Below are 16,815 nucleotides of genomic sequence, written 5' to 3'. Positions count from 1 at the left end.
GAAGAATGGGTATGAGCTCTGCTTTAAATGTCTGGTAGCATTCCCCTGGGAAGCCATCTGGCCCTGGGCTTTTATTTGTTGGGAGATTTTTGATAACGGATTCAATTTCTTCACTGGTTATTGGTCTGTTCATGCTTTCTATCTCTTCCCGTTTGAATTTTGGCAGTGCATGCGCATTTAGGAATTTGTCCATTTCTTCTGTGTTGTCCCGTTTGCTGGCATACAATTTTTCATAGTAATCTCTGATGATTGCCTGTATTTCTAAGGGATTGGTTGTAATAGATCCTTCTTCATTCATGAGCCGTGCTTTTAGAGAGCAAACTTCTGGCTTTGTTGTTTCTCTATGTTGTATCTTTGCTTTCTATTTCACTAGTTTCTGCTTTTATCTTTATTACCACTTGTCACATATATTCTTCCCTTTTACTATTATTTTAGCTAATGTATTTATTTGGATGTCAGCTGTTTAGTTTTTTGCCTTTATTTCCCTGTTATATGCATGTAAGCCTGCATATTGTATTGCTTCAGCTGCATTCCTTGGTTTTGACCTGTATTCTGGCTTAGTTTGATGTGGGCTTTCTTTTTAAAAATTTTTATTATTAAAAAAATATTTTAGTTAACATACAATGCAATATTGATTTCAGGAGTAGAATTCAGTGATTCATCACTTCCATACAACACCCAGTGTTCATCACAACAAGTGCCCTCCTTACCACCCATCTAGCCCATCCCCCACCCACCTCCCTCCATCAACCCTCAGTTCTCTGTTGTTTAGAGTCTCTTGTGGTTTGTTTCCCATTCTTTTCTTTCCCCTCTTCCCATATGTTCATCCATTTTTTTCTTAAATTCCACATATGAGTGAAATAATAGGATATTTGTCTTTCTCTGATTGACTTATTTCACTTAACATAATACATTCTAGCTCCATCCACATCATTTCAAATAGCAAGATAGCAAGATTTCTTTTTTGATGACTGAGTAATATTTCATTATATATAGTTTTGATGTATAGTTTTTCGGTATGATTCACTTCTCTTTTTTTTTTTAGAAGAAACTTCTTATTTATTGTAGCAACAAAAAACTTATAAACACCAAGAAATAAACTTAAGAAATCTGCATGACCCACATAGGACTAAAAGACTTGAAAAATGGAAGTATGACTGGATATTGTACAAATTTCAGTTCTCTTCGGATTAATTATAAATTTACCAAAAATAGTCAAAAGTTGATTTCTAACCTACCAAGTTTTGCCTAAAGTTTAAATGAAAACTAAGTATAAGAATATCGAGAAGACTTTCTGCAAAAAGTAGCAATAAAGCCAGTAGAGAACTATTAAACTGCTCACCAAGGAGTGATAAGCAGTGTTACTGCACAGAGTTGACCTCGTGTTCTCAGAAAGCAAAGGTGTTTTCATAACAGGGTACAGAAAAAGAATAGATTTCCGTTAGCTTTCAAACATCAAATTATTAAAGATAATTGTGTATCTCCATAACTACTTTCTTGAATTTCAACACATATCATGACCCAGAATGCCAGGTTAAATAAAGTTGTAAATGACTTGAGTAATTATTTCTTGCATACTGCCCTATCATTTGATTTTTAAAAATCACTATTATGAAGAATCCTTTAAAATTGTACTTTAAAAAAATTTTTTTTCATGTTTTTTATTTATTTTTGAGACAGAGAGAGACAGAGCATGAGCAGGCAGGGGCAGAGAGAGAGGGAGACACAGAATCTGAAACAGGCTCCAGGCTCTGAGCTAGCTGTCAGCACAGAGCCCGACGCGGGGCCCGAACCCACAAACGTGAGATCATGACCTGAACTAAAGTCGGACGCTCAACTGACCGAGCCAACCAGGCGCCGCCCCTAATTTCTTCCTCCAATGCAGCCTGATTCACTTCTAAATAATTTTTTATTTTGTTTTGGTTCTTCTTTGGCACAATGGTTACTAAGAAAGTAACCTGGGTTACTCAGTCAGTTAAGCATCCAACTTCAGCTCAGGTCATGATCTCATGGTTTACGGGTTCAAGCCCCACATCAGGCTGTGTGCTGACAGCTCTGACCCTGGAGCCTGCTTCAGATTCTGTGTCTTCCTGTCTCTCTCTGCCCTTCCCCCACTCACTCACTCTCTCTTTCTCTCTTTCTCTCTCTCCCTCAAATAAATAAGTAAACGTTTAAAAAATGATATTAAAGTTCCTTTGGTTTAATCTCAGGTTTTTAAAAAAATTGATCTTTAAATGTCTTATTTTACTTTATGAAAGACAGTTTTGTTGTATACTCTGCAAAGTTAACAGGTGATTTCTCTCAATATAGTGAAGATATTAGTCCATTATCCTCTGGCTTCAATGATTGTCCATATCTGTCACCATTTTCATCTTTGTTGCTGTGCAAATTATATACCCCTTACCTTTCACTACAGGTAGGATTGCCTTTCAATTTTGTGTGCATCAGTTTAACGACAGCATGTCAGTGTGGTGTTTATCAGTGAATTTGTGTCACATGTCAGTCCTGAAAATTTCACAGGTGACATTCCTTCAAGCATTACTTCTCTTTTCCCCAAGATTCTTTTCTTTTTCTAGGACTCCTCAGAGAAGTAGGTTGAAACTTCTTATTCCAAACTTCATTCTTTTAACTACCTATTCAATTTTTCTTTTTTTTCTGTTAATGGTACATTCTGGATACAGGCATACCTCATTTTCTTGTTCTTCATAGGTACTGCATTTTTTAACAGATTGATGGCCTGTGCCAACCTGTGTCAAACAAATCTATTGGCATCACTTTTCCAACATTCTTCACTCACTTGTGTCTCTGTACCACATTTTGGTAATTCTTACACTATTCCAAACTTTTTCTTTATTACTTCTTTCCTTGAGCCAAAGCCTAATTCTGAGCAAAGCAAATTCTGTGAAAGCTGAGAGAGGTGAGTAAGCTGCAGAAGAAAAGTTTGAAGCTCACAGGGGTTGGTTCATAAGGTTTAAGAAAATAAGTTTGTCTACATAATATAAAAGTACACGGTGAAGCAGCAAGTGTTGCTGTAGAAGCTGCAGCAAGTTTCCCAGAAGATCTAATGAAGATAATTAATAAAGATGGCTACAGTAACAATATATTTTTAATTTCAATAAAAACAGTCTTTTATTGAAATAAAATGTCATCTAGAATTTTTATAGCTAGAGAAAAGAAGTCAATGCCTGGGCTTCAAAGCTTCAGAGGGCAGGCTGACTCTCTTGTTAGGGGCTAATGCAACTGGGGACTTAAGTTGAAACCAGTGCTCATTTAGCATTCCAAACATCCTAGGGCTCTTAAGAATTATCCTAAATCTACTCTACCTGTACTATCTAAATGGAACTAGAAAGCCTGGATAACAGCACATCTATTTACGACATGGTATATTTTAAGCACACTGTTGATTCCTACTTCTCAGAAAAAAAAGGATTCCTTTCAAAATATTTTTGTTCATTGGCATGCAGCTGACCACCCAAGACCTCTGATGGAGACGTACAACAAGATCGATGTTTTTGTGCCTGCTCACACAACATTCATGCATCAAGAAGTAATTAAACTTTTAAGTTTTATTATTTAAGAAATATTTCAGTAGGCTATAACTGCCATGGAAAGTGATTCCTGTGATGGATCTGGGCAAAGTAACTAGCAAACCTGAAAAGCCTTGATCACTGTAGATGCCACTAATAATATTTGTGAGATTTATGAAAAGAGGTCAAAATATCAACATTATTGGGAGTTGGAAGAAGTTAATTCCAGCTCTCATGGATAACTCTGAGAGGGGTTCAGGACTTCAAGAGAGGAGGTAACTGCAGATGTGGTGGAAACAGTGAGAGAAGTAGAAAAAAGCCTGAAGATGAGACTGAATTGCTACACTCTCATGATAAAATTTTCACAGATAAAGAGTTGCTTCTTTTGAATAAGCAAAGAAAGTTCTACCTGAGATGGATACTCCTGCTGAAGAAGCTGTCTGTGAAGATTGTTGAAATGACAACAGAGAATTTAGAATATTACATACACTTAATTGATAAAGCAGCAGCAGGGTTTGAGAGGATTGATTCCAGTCATAAGAGAAGGTCTACTGTGTGTTAAATGCTATCAAATAACATAACCTGCTACAGAGAAATCATTCATGGAAGAGTCCATAGATGTGACAAACTTCACTATTGTCATATTTTAAGAAATTGCTGCAGCCACCCTAGATTTCAGCACCCACTAGCCTGTTCAGTCAGCAGCCATCCGCATTGAAGCAAGACCCTCTTCCAGCAAAATGATTACAACTCACTGAAAGTGAAGATGATGCTTAGCATTTTTTAACAATAAAGTATTTTTTAATTAAGGTATGTACGTTGCTTTTTGCTTAAACGTAATGCTGTTGCACACTTAATAGACTATAGTGCAGTGTAAACATAACTTTGGTATGTACTGGGAAACCAAAATATTCATTTGACTTACTTTATTACACATTCACTTTTTTGCAGTGTTCTGGAAACAAACCCACAACATCTCTGGGGTATGCCTATATTTTCCTTGAGTCCACCTTCTATTATCTTTTTTTCTCCATGTCTGTTTTGCTCTATAAATTTTAATTCTTCTTTTATATTTTTATTTCAATTGAAAATTTTTTTTCAGTTTTTGAAATTTAATCCATTTTCTTTTTTCTATTTCTTATAGTCTCTTGCTACTTGCTCATCTTTAAATATTTCTATTTATATGCTTCTATAAATGTTTTATGAATCACTTTTATATTTCTATCTCTTCTATATTTCCATAAATGTTTTCTAAATAATTGTTCTATATCTTTACGATTTCATTACCTAATATCCTTGATTGTCCAAAGCTATTTTTGGCCTACTAATTCTCACTCATAGTGACATACAATCTTTTGTGTATGCTGATCTTTGTCAGCTCATAGCTTGATTTGATTTTATGATTAAATATGAGGAGCTTTTCATCACAGAGATTTGAATCTATTTCTGCTGGTAGCCAGGGGTCATCACTTACTTGACACTATGTCAGAACTTACAGAATTGCGGCTCTCAGAGTGTGGTCTTTGTATCAGCATCATCAGCATCACCTGGGAACTGCTTAGCTATGAAAAATGTTTTATAACATTCCACAGTGAATAAGAAACTGCTGGTGGAGCCTAGAAATCTACACCTAACAAGCCCTCCAGGTGATTCTAAGGCATGCTTAAATTTGAGAACTTCTATGAAGAACCGTAACTGAGAATGAGGGTTCAGTCTCAACTTCATCTTGTTTCTCTACCAAGGCTGTATAATTTACTGTAACTTTTACTGTTGGCATTCAATGCAATTCTGCCCCTTCTAGAAATGTTTTATAGGATCAAAAAATTTTGATGTTTTCCTTCACGATAAGCAATATCTCAAAGTATATTCTAATCAGGTTTTTATTTTGTACTAAGAGAAGTCCTCAGAGCCTCTAGTCAAATTTCATGCTAAACGTGACCATCTGACCATTGAGGTTTTAATTTGAAAATGTATTTTTTGTTTTTAAAGTTCTAAGTCCTTCATTTTTAAACATATTAAGCACATTTATTTTATAACCCTTATCTGATAATACCAATAGTTGCAGTCATTGAGACCTAACTTGGGTATTTCTGCTTACCTTTGCTAATTGTGGCTTATTTCTTTATGTGTTTAATTTCAAACTGAGGTTTCTTTTTACATTGTCTATGGACATCTTCTGAGGCTTGTCTTTAACACATTCTTCCAGAAGGGATTTGCATCTGCCTTTGCCAAGAATCAGGGTGTGAGATTTCAGCCCCAAACACTTCAAAGTAAGATTTCAATTGCATTTTTCAAGGCACATTGAGAGTGGGAAATCTGAGTGTGAGTGCAGGCTTGTGGTTATAAATTCTCAAGAGATAAAGTCATCCTAGTGCCCTCTAGAAGCAACAGGTTACCCACAAGAATTTTAGAGACTAGAATACCTTAAAGACTTTCTGCCTCTTGTCACTCACTGATGGGGAGGAAGATTTCTTGCTTGAGTCTGTGTCCACATTCGGTCTTCTCACTGAATTCTTTGACCACACGGGCAGGTTTTATATCTCCAAACCATAAAGTGGTGTGTGGGTTGGAGGTGGGGGTGTCACTGCTGTTAATGGTGATGGTAGAGGTGGCATTATTTGTGCTGATGATACTGGTGGTGTGACTGGTCATGTCATGATGGTACTGATTGTGGGTGATGGTGATATGGGAGGGGTTATGGAATTAACCAACTTTTTCTGTGAAAAGTCATATAATAAACATTTGAGGCTTTGCACACCATATGGCCTCTGGACAACTACTCAACTCTGTCTTTTTAGTGCAGAATAGCCATAGGCATATATGAATGAATGGATGTGGATGTGAATCAATAAAACTTTATTTATGGACACTGAGATTTGAATTTTTTGTGGTTTTTGTGTATCTTGGAAAATATTTCTTTTCAGCCACTTGAAAATAAAAAAAAAATCATTCTTAGCTTTTGGGCTACACAAACGTGTTGGATTTGTCTTGTGGGCTACAGTTTGCCAATTCTTGGTGGTAGTATAATGTTGGGGGTGATGATGATGGTGGTGATGATGGTGGTTGTGATGACAGTGGTGGCGATAAAGGTTGTGAAGGTAGTAGTGAAGAAGGTGGTGAAGGTAGAGGTGGTGATAGTGGTGATGGAGATGATGGTAGTATTGATGATGGTAGTGAAGGTAGTGGTGATAGCAATGGTAGGCAGATGGTGGTGGTGAAGATGGTGGTAGTGATGGTGGTAGTGGTAAAGTGGTGACAGTAAAAATAGTGGTAGTGATTGTAGGATGAGGATGTTCCTAGAGGTGATGAAGGTGGTGGAATTGGTAGAAATGGACATGGAGGTGCTATTGGTGAAAAGCCACCTCTCACATCTCTCTTAAGACTTAGATGGGGACTGACAAAACTAAAGCAAGTTGGCACAACTTTTATACACAGCAGTGGCCCTAATACACAGGTTTTTCTCATTTCCAGTACCACAGCATTTCCTCTGCACTTCTCTGACCATTAATGAATCAGATTTAGAATTCTGCACTCTTTCCCAGAGGTACCATAAAAAAGCCTTGCTCACCAGCAGAAGTTTGGATTGGCTTTGTGCACGGGAAGTCCCAGGTCACTGAAAGGGATAAGTTCGATGATACAGCAGTTTGCAATTGTAATGTGCCATTTAAATGTTAAATAACAATACTGATCTGGTTCTGAATGCTTCATTAACTGTCTCCACTGCCAAATCACAAGCTTTTCTATGAGTTTCTGCCAAAGGCAAATTTTAATTGTTTTAATGAGGATTTGCAAGCAGCTCTTTTCTCTTAACACTTGGGCACTGGCAGAAACATATACATCATTTGCTTAGCAGGAGGGAAGTATTTCTATTTACATAAAAGGCATCTAACAGTATTGGGGTTTAGGGAAGACCCAGCACCTGGTGCCCTAATGGTTTCCTTAACTGAGCTGTATGAGAAAGGATTAAAAATATTAGGAACAATCCATGCCTATCACACATCCCAAGCATCCTGGCTAAACTAATCTGCTAATTAGTTAAATTTCCACATCAGTTGCATAGTTTGTTCTGTTTCTTCTTGAAGATGCTGCTCTAAAGGTTGTTTTATGTGTTAAATGTAACTGTTACTACACAAAATCCTTGGCATATAAGATTCTTAATCAGCCACAGAGGTACAGATATTAGATACTACTTTGTAAGACTCCTTCTACTCCATACTAAACATATCCTAAGCCCAGAGTGCAGCTCTTTCGATCTTCCTGTGGGAGGGGTGTGGAGGTATGGGGGAGGGGGTAGGAGACAGAATCATTAAACATCTAGAATTGTTCACAGATTCAGAAAAAAGAAAAATATGAGACAGTAATTCCATTTATCTTTACTTCTGTGTTGATGCCTTTCTTTAGAAATCACTATACTTACAACACTGGTTCTGAAACTTATATTTGATTTTTTTCTAGTTATTTCCTCAAAGCAAAGCATCTGTTAAACATTAGAGACAAGTTTGAGAAAAATGCATGTAACATACAATCCCAATTTCTCCACAGATAGGTCCAGGTATAATTCTGCCATAGTCATAATTTCTTGGGGAGCTGCCAGGATTCTTTAAAAAGGGTGTATGTTGTAGGGGCTAGATGCAGATAAAACATAAAATTGCTCAGATCCTGTTCTTAGTGAGGAAGCAGGAGGTTTTGGCTACATGTAGCATGGGCTGCCTTATTTTGACTTGAAAGTCAGATATACTGAGGCATCTGCTGTGTTTGGATGTCTGAGTATTACACTTCACAGGGAGGAGGCAGGCTCAGCCTGCAGTGTTTTCTCCATCAGCAGGTCACATGGCCTGCCGGTCAGTGGGGCTTTTCTGGTCCAGCTAATGTTTGAGAGACTCCACCTCTGCTTACCAAACATCTATGGCATCTGTCACTCTCTGTTTCCGGCCATATGTGAAATGCCATTTCCTGCAGAGGTGCAAACTGAGGGTTTGTTTTGTTTTGTTTTGTTTTGTTTTTAAGACAATTTCATTCTCACTATATTATTTGCTAGAAAAGGAATGGACTATTTTTATCAACCATTAAATAAGAGAGATGCAATCAGAGTTAGTCCAGTAGAACATCAGAGCTCAATGGTAACAACCATCCTCCAATGAAAGCAATAAACAAAATGCAGGATATCCCTAAAATAGATTATTATTCAGGCATAAAAAGGAGTGAAGTGCTGATACATACAGCAACATTGAAAGCATTATGCTAAGCTGAAGAAGGCAGACACAAATATCACACATTGCATGATTCCATTTATGTAAAATGTCCAGAATAATCAAATCCATAGAGACAAGGTAGATTAGTGGTTGCCAGGGGTTGGGGAAGGGAGGAATGGTGTGTGTGTGTGTGTGTGTGTGTGTGTGTGTGTGTGTGTGGCTGCCTGATGGACATGAAATGATGAAAATATTCTGGAATCAGATAACAGTGAGGGTTGCATTACTCTGTGAATATACTACAACCCATAGAATTATGCACTTTAAAAGGTTAGGTGAATTTTGTGGTGTTAGGTGAATAATGCTGTTATTTTTTAAATGAATGAAACTAATAATAAAAACAAAAGAGAGCAACGAACCAGGATCTTCTTGAAATAGCACATGCCCTTCAGATGTAAGAGCTGATGGTGCAGGCCTACAGTCTGACATGCTTCCCAGCTTCTCTGGTGACGCATCACTATGACTCCGTCTGGAGTCAAACATCCTTGGTTTCAAATCCTACCTATTCCTCTGACTTGCTGGAGTATTGTCTCTGTGTGTATTTAAATCATTCACTATTGGGATTTAGGACCTTGTAGAATTTGAAAGGCACCCCCAAAGTTAAGACCCCTGAATTGCTGAGGCCACTGGGGGCTTTGTTTTTCTTGGTGAAGAGTTGGCGAATCAATTTTACCCGGTGAATTAGAGGCCAACAAACCTAATTGATTCCCAATTCATTTGTGAGAGAATCCATCTTTTAAAGGGTAGGCTTATATTGTCCCACCTGAGACTGCTCTATGGAATCACATTGCCAACTTATCGATTAGCAGTGAGGAATCACCCTCTTGGGGACCAAGGGCATGAAGCTTTTATGACCCCACACACCCTGTCCCTGGAATAGGCAGCTTATGAATTTGCAAAGAGAATTAACTGTCTCATAGGCTTGTTTTTAATTTTTATTTAAAAATGTGTTAATCTGGGGTGTCTGGTGGCTCAGTTGGTTAAGCATCCCACTCGATTTCTGCTCAGATCATGATTTCATGCTTCATGGGATTGAGCCCCATGCTGGGCTTTGTGCTAACAGTATGGAGCCTGTTCGGATTCTTTCTCTCTCCCTCTGTCTACCCCTGCCTTGCTTACATGCTCACTCGCTCTCTCAAAAAACATAAATAAAAACTAAATTAAAAATAAGTAAATAATGTTCATCAATAAAATGCTCATCCAAGCCAGCACATTACCCTTTGCTGTGGCTGGCCTAGGAGGGTTTCCATCTCTTTACATGGTTTCTGTTTGGATATGTTAAGGCAAATAGGTACCTCTTCTCTAAGTTCCCACAAGAGAACCAAGTTCAGTCATTCAATAATATCATAGAGTTGTGAGCTTGTGGACATATGAGCTGGCTTACTTTGTTCCCTTGTCTTTATAGAAGCTGTCCAGTTTCTATAAAGCTAGCACCTCACAGACTTGTGGGACACTAGTCTGATGCCTTGGATTCCTTCTCCAAGAATCAGGTCCCAAGACAAGAATTTAAGAGCACCAGGTAGCACTGAAAGGAAACAAGACAGTTAGGGAAGGTGCCAACAAATGGCATGTTGCCCAGCAAGATAACTTCTGGGCAGCTGAGGGGGCAGTTGAGAGAGTGTGCAGAACACCTGCTTCAGACTGTCCCACTAAGGGACAAAGAGGCTGGGTATTCATCCATCAACTTCCCATCTGTCATTAGCTGAAGCTGCACCAGGGCCTTAACACCTCTGCCCTGGCCTGTGACAGCCAAGATAGCACTGTTAGTCCCTAGAATGGTGGGACCCAGGGCAGGGGCAGGACAGGGGCATCCATGGATTTAGCTCACTCACCTGGTATATATGAATTCATCATCATCATCATCCCCCTAACTTTCCCAAATCCATCCCTTAATCATTGTTTCCTACTTTGGTGACAGCATCTCAGTCCACCAGAAGCCTAGGCCAGAAGGAGGGCGGATTCATCCCCACATTCTCCACTCCCCTGCTTCATTATACATATTCAAGAAAGCACCCAGGCCTATTGACTCTGCCTCCTGCAGGCTTTCTGGACTGCATGCATCTCTCCATTCATAGCCCTTCCTGAGGTCTAGCCACCAGCATATCAGTCAAGATTCCTACCTCCAGCCTTCTCAGATACACATAAGGGCCCCTCCATCCATCCTACTTCTCACTGGATGCCTGAGGTTGTCAGGACAGGCTCCAGTGCTCCCGCCACCATCCCCACCCTCTTGTCTTTCCCAGTCCTCTGCTCCATCCAGCTACACTGCCCTTTGTCCTGCTTGTTCCCTGCCTCGGAGCCCTAAAGAATTTGACTGCTAGGGACACTTCCCCCTATCTTGACCCTGAACACCTCCTTGCTCTTCTGGTCTTATCTTTAATGACAATTCCACAGGAGCCTCTTTCCCAGTTCCCAGACCAGGTTATTGCACCCAGTTTCTTGTGTATTCCCTAAAGGCAGACTTCTCCTTGTTTAGAGGACTAGGTATACTTTAGTGCCTATTCAAAGACAGTCTTTCTCCTGTGCCCACTAAATGCCTGTCAGGGGGATACATGGAAGTCCCTGGTACTGCTTACCATATGGTAGGTGCTGGATACATGCCAGCTTCTTTCCTTTCTGGTTTTGGGGGAGGTAGTTCAAATTCCATTTCACAACTTTTCAGGTGATTTTGCATTAGGGGCTGAGGGTACCTCTGTTCAGGCAGTAGTCTGCTCTGGAAAGCTGGGTTTTTTTCTCTTTGGAGCCTGATTCTCCGGGGAATTTCACTTACACTCAGAGATCACTGTCACTTGGGGTGGGGAGTGTTTGCTAGTCCAGGATAGAAAGCCTTCAGCATCCAGACTCATGGGGAAAAAGTGCTTCTATTAACTGCAGACATCATTTTCTTTAATTAAAATAGTGATGGGATAGGTATCATTACCTATTTGGGGGCAGGATCATAGTAGTTTGCTGGCTTACCACTGGCTTATGTTCACAGACTTTCTAGATAAGAACAGAATGCTTGTTATTTGTGCCAAAGGAAGTTCTAGGAAATTGCTTGATGAAAGTCCAACCCTCATCACCAAATATCTGGAAATATGCTCTCCCCCTATATTATATAGAATTTCTGGCTGTAATAGCTTCTTCCTAAGTAAAAAGATTATTTACAAATTTTAAAAAAGCCATAACATTCAATAACTGGATCTAAGATAGGTGAGCTTTTAAAAGACCAACCTCTCTAAGCTAATGGCTATATAGGTAATTTCTCACAATTGATAACAGAGAATGTTTTGTTTTCCTCAGTGAAGTCCTTGTCACATATATTTGAGTGTCCAATTGTAGGCTTATAGTAGCAAAACATCATTAGCTATTCATCAAGCCCTTATGGACCCAATGGATGATCCAGGATGCATCATCTAAGTTGCAAGGTTGGTAGAACTGGTCCCTGACCTGGAAGAATTCACAGACCACTTGAGGCAAAGCCCTGTCCCAGGTGAATCCCAGAGGGAGCATGACAGGTGTTTTCACAGAGGCCTGACGTGGACACTGCTCCATGGGGGAGGTGATATGTAGGAAAGATTGCTTCTGGAGTTAGCAGGAAGCCAAGGAAAAGAGAGGAAGGACAGAAGAGTGAGACAGTCCCAGTGGGCTCAGCACATGCAGACACCAACTCAGAGCATAAATTTGTCTTCAGAAAAGTAAGACATGGGGCATCAGGCCTTGTAGCCCAACCTGAAATCTGGAGTTTTGATGGTCAGCCTACATGAGCCTCTCTGGAGAGACATAATCACGAGCCCCAGTATAATCCCAGCTTTCACACCAATGATGCTGGGGATGGACTTGGTGAGCAGTAGTATCTGTACACTCAGAGAGCACAAGTCATAGTTTTTCTTCAAAAATATGAATAATTTTGGGAGATTTTTTTCATAAACATTTCTACTTACCATGTCTTTTGAAAAATTAGAAGTGGCAACATGGAAACACAATTCAGTAATGGGCAGAGGCAGCAGTCATCCCCAAGCTGGACGGCGGTACACCTTGCCAGGCCTGGGAGCCAGGGACACTGCCTTCGTCTAAACACCAGCTGAGGAGGACTCTCTGGGCAGCCTGAATCTGAGGGGCATCTCAGGTACAACAGAATTGATGACTGCAGGGGACAGAGGAGAGGAGTAAAAATTGAGAATGGCTTCTGAACTTGAATTGAAGGGATGATCTCTATGGAGAGTGATTTTGAAACTTGGTTTATTGGCAACAGAAGCATCAAGAATCAAACACCAAGCCAAACTCAATCAATCAATCAATAAAACGAGTGGGGGACCAATAACTATTCTGAGCCCTTCTCCCAACTTTTGTGGGCCCCATCTTCCTCATTATTACCTGCTTTAGCTGTTTCTCTTCCTGGGTGGCTCTTCTGTCTGAGAAGCTGTTCACAACTCTTTTTCTATGAATTATTCTGAAACAGTTTCAAGTAAATCCTGTCTCTTGGACCTGAATAGGATAGATGACAGGGCCAGCTGTTGTTGCCTTTATCTCTTCCTGGGTGAGCCCTACTCTGCCTCCAAACCAGTGAATGAGCTGCACTTGGTACTCAGCTTGTGATCCTCAGAGATCCCTGAGCAAATGATGCTACTAGCTGCCCTGTCTTTCAGGGCCCCAGGGTCCCAGCTCAGTGCTGCTGGGTCATGGGGGCTGTGCTCTAAGCACTGTGTTCCTGGCCCGGAGTTCTCCCCCTCTTCTGGAAGTCAGGCTCAGGCCATCTCGGTGTTAGAAACCCCATCTGTTATCCATAGTCCTACCTGAACACAGTCTTCTGAAAAGTGGAAAACCACCCACAGCTGGAAGAATGGTTGTGCTTGTGCTGAATGAGTGTGAGGGACATAGCTCACCTGTGTTCATCACCCCCTACCTTCCGGACACCCCCACTCAGACCCACTCAGTTAAATAGGAAGGAATCACCGTGAGGAACTCATGCTTTCTAGCAGGGTCTTCAAGTGCCGGTGCCCCTTGGGAAGGCCTCCATCATCTGCTGTGACAACAGCACAGGAACTGCTGGTTGAGAATCCTCTGGCCACTGATGTCACTACTCACACAGTCTCTTTATGATCAGTTTGTCAGAGGTAAAATACACAAAACCCAGGAACATCGTGACTCGTGCCACCCTAAATGTTCCTAAAGGGCATTGGTCCCTCCCTGCTGCCCTGAGGTTGGTTGAATGTGCACAGAGTGCTCTGTGCATCAGAGCCAGGTCCCTAGTGTTGGCAGTGCTTTCTCATCTAGCCACACGCCATGCTGTCTGCAGACCCAGCTGCCTCTGAAATTGTCATATTCCACTCAAGAGCCTTTCTTCCAAAATGCCCATTAACTGCCAAAGTAAAGTTTGTCTGTACATTAGCATTCAATATCCTCATAATAAAGCCTCCCTCCTCTTTAACTTATTTCCTGGCCCCCCTCTGCCAGATTGCCCAAATACTACCTGAACGTGTCCCTACTCCTTTGCCTGGTCTCATACACTTTCTTTTGCTTAGAACATCTTTCTTACATCTTCTCCTGTTGATTAAAAAAACTTTTTATTATACAAAATTTCAAACCCAGATGAAAGTGGAGAGAAGGGGACAATGGACCCCATGTACCCATCAACCAACTTCACTGATTATCAACCCATGGTCATCCTGTTTTCTCTGTACTGCACCCACTGCCCCTCCTGAAACAGATGGTTTTTAAACAAATCGCAGACATCACATCCTTTATTAAATCTGTAAATATTTCAGTATGAATCTTTAGAAGTTTGTAGCTCTTTTTTAAGGTAGCTCTTTTTTAATCCTCATCATATACCTTTAAAAATTAAAAAATTACAAATTAAAAAATTACAAAAACTAAAAAAAATTACAAGAACTCCTTAGTGTCATCAAATATCTAGCTAGTGCTCTCATTTCTCTGAAGTCTTAATATATAAATGTTTGTGAATATATGCATAAATGTAGAGAAGCTGTATATAAATATATGTGTGTATGAATGTTTCTATGTATACATATGTATGTATGCATATACATACATATGTACATATAAAAACATGTCCATTCATTTGTTTGATTATATCCAAATAAGATTAATATATTCAACTAGTTGCTATATCTTCTAAGTCTTTTTAATACATAGAATCTTTATTCATTGCATGTGTACACACTCTCTCTCTCTCTCTCTCTCTCTCTCTCTCTCTCTCTCTCTCTCCTCCTCCTCCTCTGTTTCTTAATTCTTACATTTTCTGGTTATTTTTCCTGTAGAGTTGTTACACTCTGGATTTTACTAATTGCATACAACTATGACATCATTTGGCATGCTCCATTGTCCTCTGAATTTAATATAATTGGTAGTTATAGAGATTTGATTAAAATAAGGCTATGTTTTGTTTCATTTGGTTTGTTTTGGGAGAAGACTTTTTTGGGTGTTTATGCAAAATGAACACACCTTTGAAAACATTTTAAATAGAAAGGAAAAGTGTTTTATTTGAGCCCAAGTGAGGACATCTGCCTGCGATGCACAGTCTTCATAAAGAAGAGAATGCTCTGGGGAAAGAATGTTTGGTGCAGGGTTATATATGTTTTTTACATACAGAGTTACAAGTCCTTGTGTGTGTGCAGGTAGTAAAGATAACATTTTCTATCCTTAAATGTAGCAAAATTTTCTTTCTGTTTTATTTCTGAGCTGTTGAACTCTGGTTAGGGGAAAGCTGTTATCAAGAGAGGAGGGGGTAAATGTAAACAGAAGAAATGAGCTATTAGGAATTATGATTTGAAATACAACATTGAAGGATGCTGCACTAACAAAAGTAAAATTCCACTAATTTTGGCCTCTTCTATTCAAATGTAGTCATAACTTATGATGCTCAAAGTTGGCTGGCTCAGTGGTAGAGCATATGACTCCTGATCTTAAGGTTGTAAATTTGAGCCCCATTGTTGTGTGTGGAGATTACTTAAAAATAAAATATTTTAAAAAAGAAAATAAATTCCTTTAAGAGTATTTGATATATTAATTTGAATGCTTTTGTAAAAGATAGAATATAATCCATTGTACAATCTAGCCAACTCGTGCAACTGGCCAAAACTTGCACTATATGCCTTAGAACAGCACCCCTCAGTTTTATGTCCAAAAAAATCACCTACTATGGTGGTGCAGATTCTGATTCAGTAGTTCCAGATGTACTGAAAATTCCACCTTTCTAACAAACTTCCAGGTGGTGCCAATGTTGCCGGTTCTCAGCTAAGCACTTCAAGTGTCAAACTGTAGACAGCACCTCAGAGACCTAAGCTGTGCATACCTCAAGATACTGTAATATCAGATTCACATTTTGGGCTTGTGCAGCTCACAGTGATTACTAAGTAGTGATTATTCTAATCACATAACACTTGAGACTTTATTTCAACAGACATTCATTGAGTATTTGCTGTGTCAGGTGCTAGAAAGGAAAAGGATAATACTGGTTCTTTAGTCTCAAGTAGCTCCTGAACAAGAGCAGGGGCAAGGGCTGGAGGAAGATGTTGACATTAGCAGCTGTGATATTTGCAGAAGAGAATGCAACAGGAGCCATAACAGAAACTGTAGCACAGAGGCTGAGAACACACCAGAAAAAATGGAGGTCCCTCTGGCTGGGCCAGAACATGTGACTCCATTGAAGAGGTGGGGTTTGACATGTGCAACAACATGTCTTTTTTTTTTGTAACTTTATTTTTTATTTTTTTAGACTATAACACTATTTTTTAACTTATGCAATTATTTTCCATCATTTACAATACAGTAGTTTCAATGACACTCCAAATGGATAAGCAAAGTAAAAAATCAGAACCCCAACTTCTATTTCATGTAATTATACAGAAATTAGAAGGTTAAGTAACAACTAGTTAATCACCTAATTTCACAGCTATCTGAAGTGGCAATCATTATATAGCAGCTTATCTATGATACATTCAAGATAAATGATACAATTTATTACTTGCCCATAAGCTACAACACAGCCTGCTTAATACCTTTCCTTAAATTCCACCTCTATACTACAATATGCTTGA

General features: G+C 39.4%; 1 protein-coding gene across 10 annotated transcripts in view; it reads left to right on the top strand.

Annotated features, from left to right (window-relative positions):
- The window catches only part of SYNDIG1 (synapse differentiation inducing 1), a 172,596-nt gene that overhangs the window by 62,335 nt on the left and 93,446 nt on the right, over nt 1–16,815 (top strand). The gene's annotated exons all lie outside the window — the stretch shown is intronic.

This window comes from Suricata suricatta, chromosome 12 (assembly GCF_006229205.1).
Source record: "Suricata suricatta isolate VVHF042 chromosome 12, meerkat_22Aug2017_6uvM2_HiC, whole genome shotgun sequence".
NCBI lineage: Eukaryota > Metazoa > Chordata > Mammalia > Carnivora > Herpestidae > Suricata > Suricata suricatta.
The sequence above is the reverse complement of the archived record's forward strand: the minus strand, read 5'-3'. Positions and strand labels throughout refer to the sequence as shown.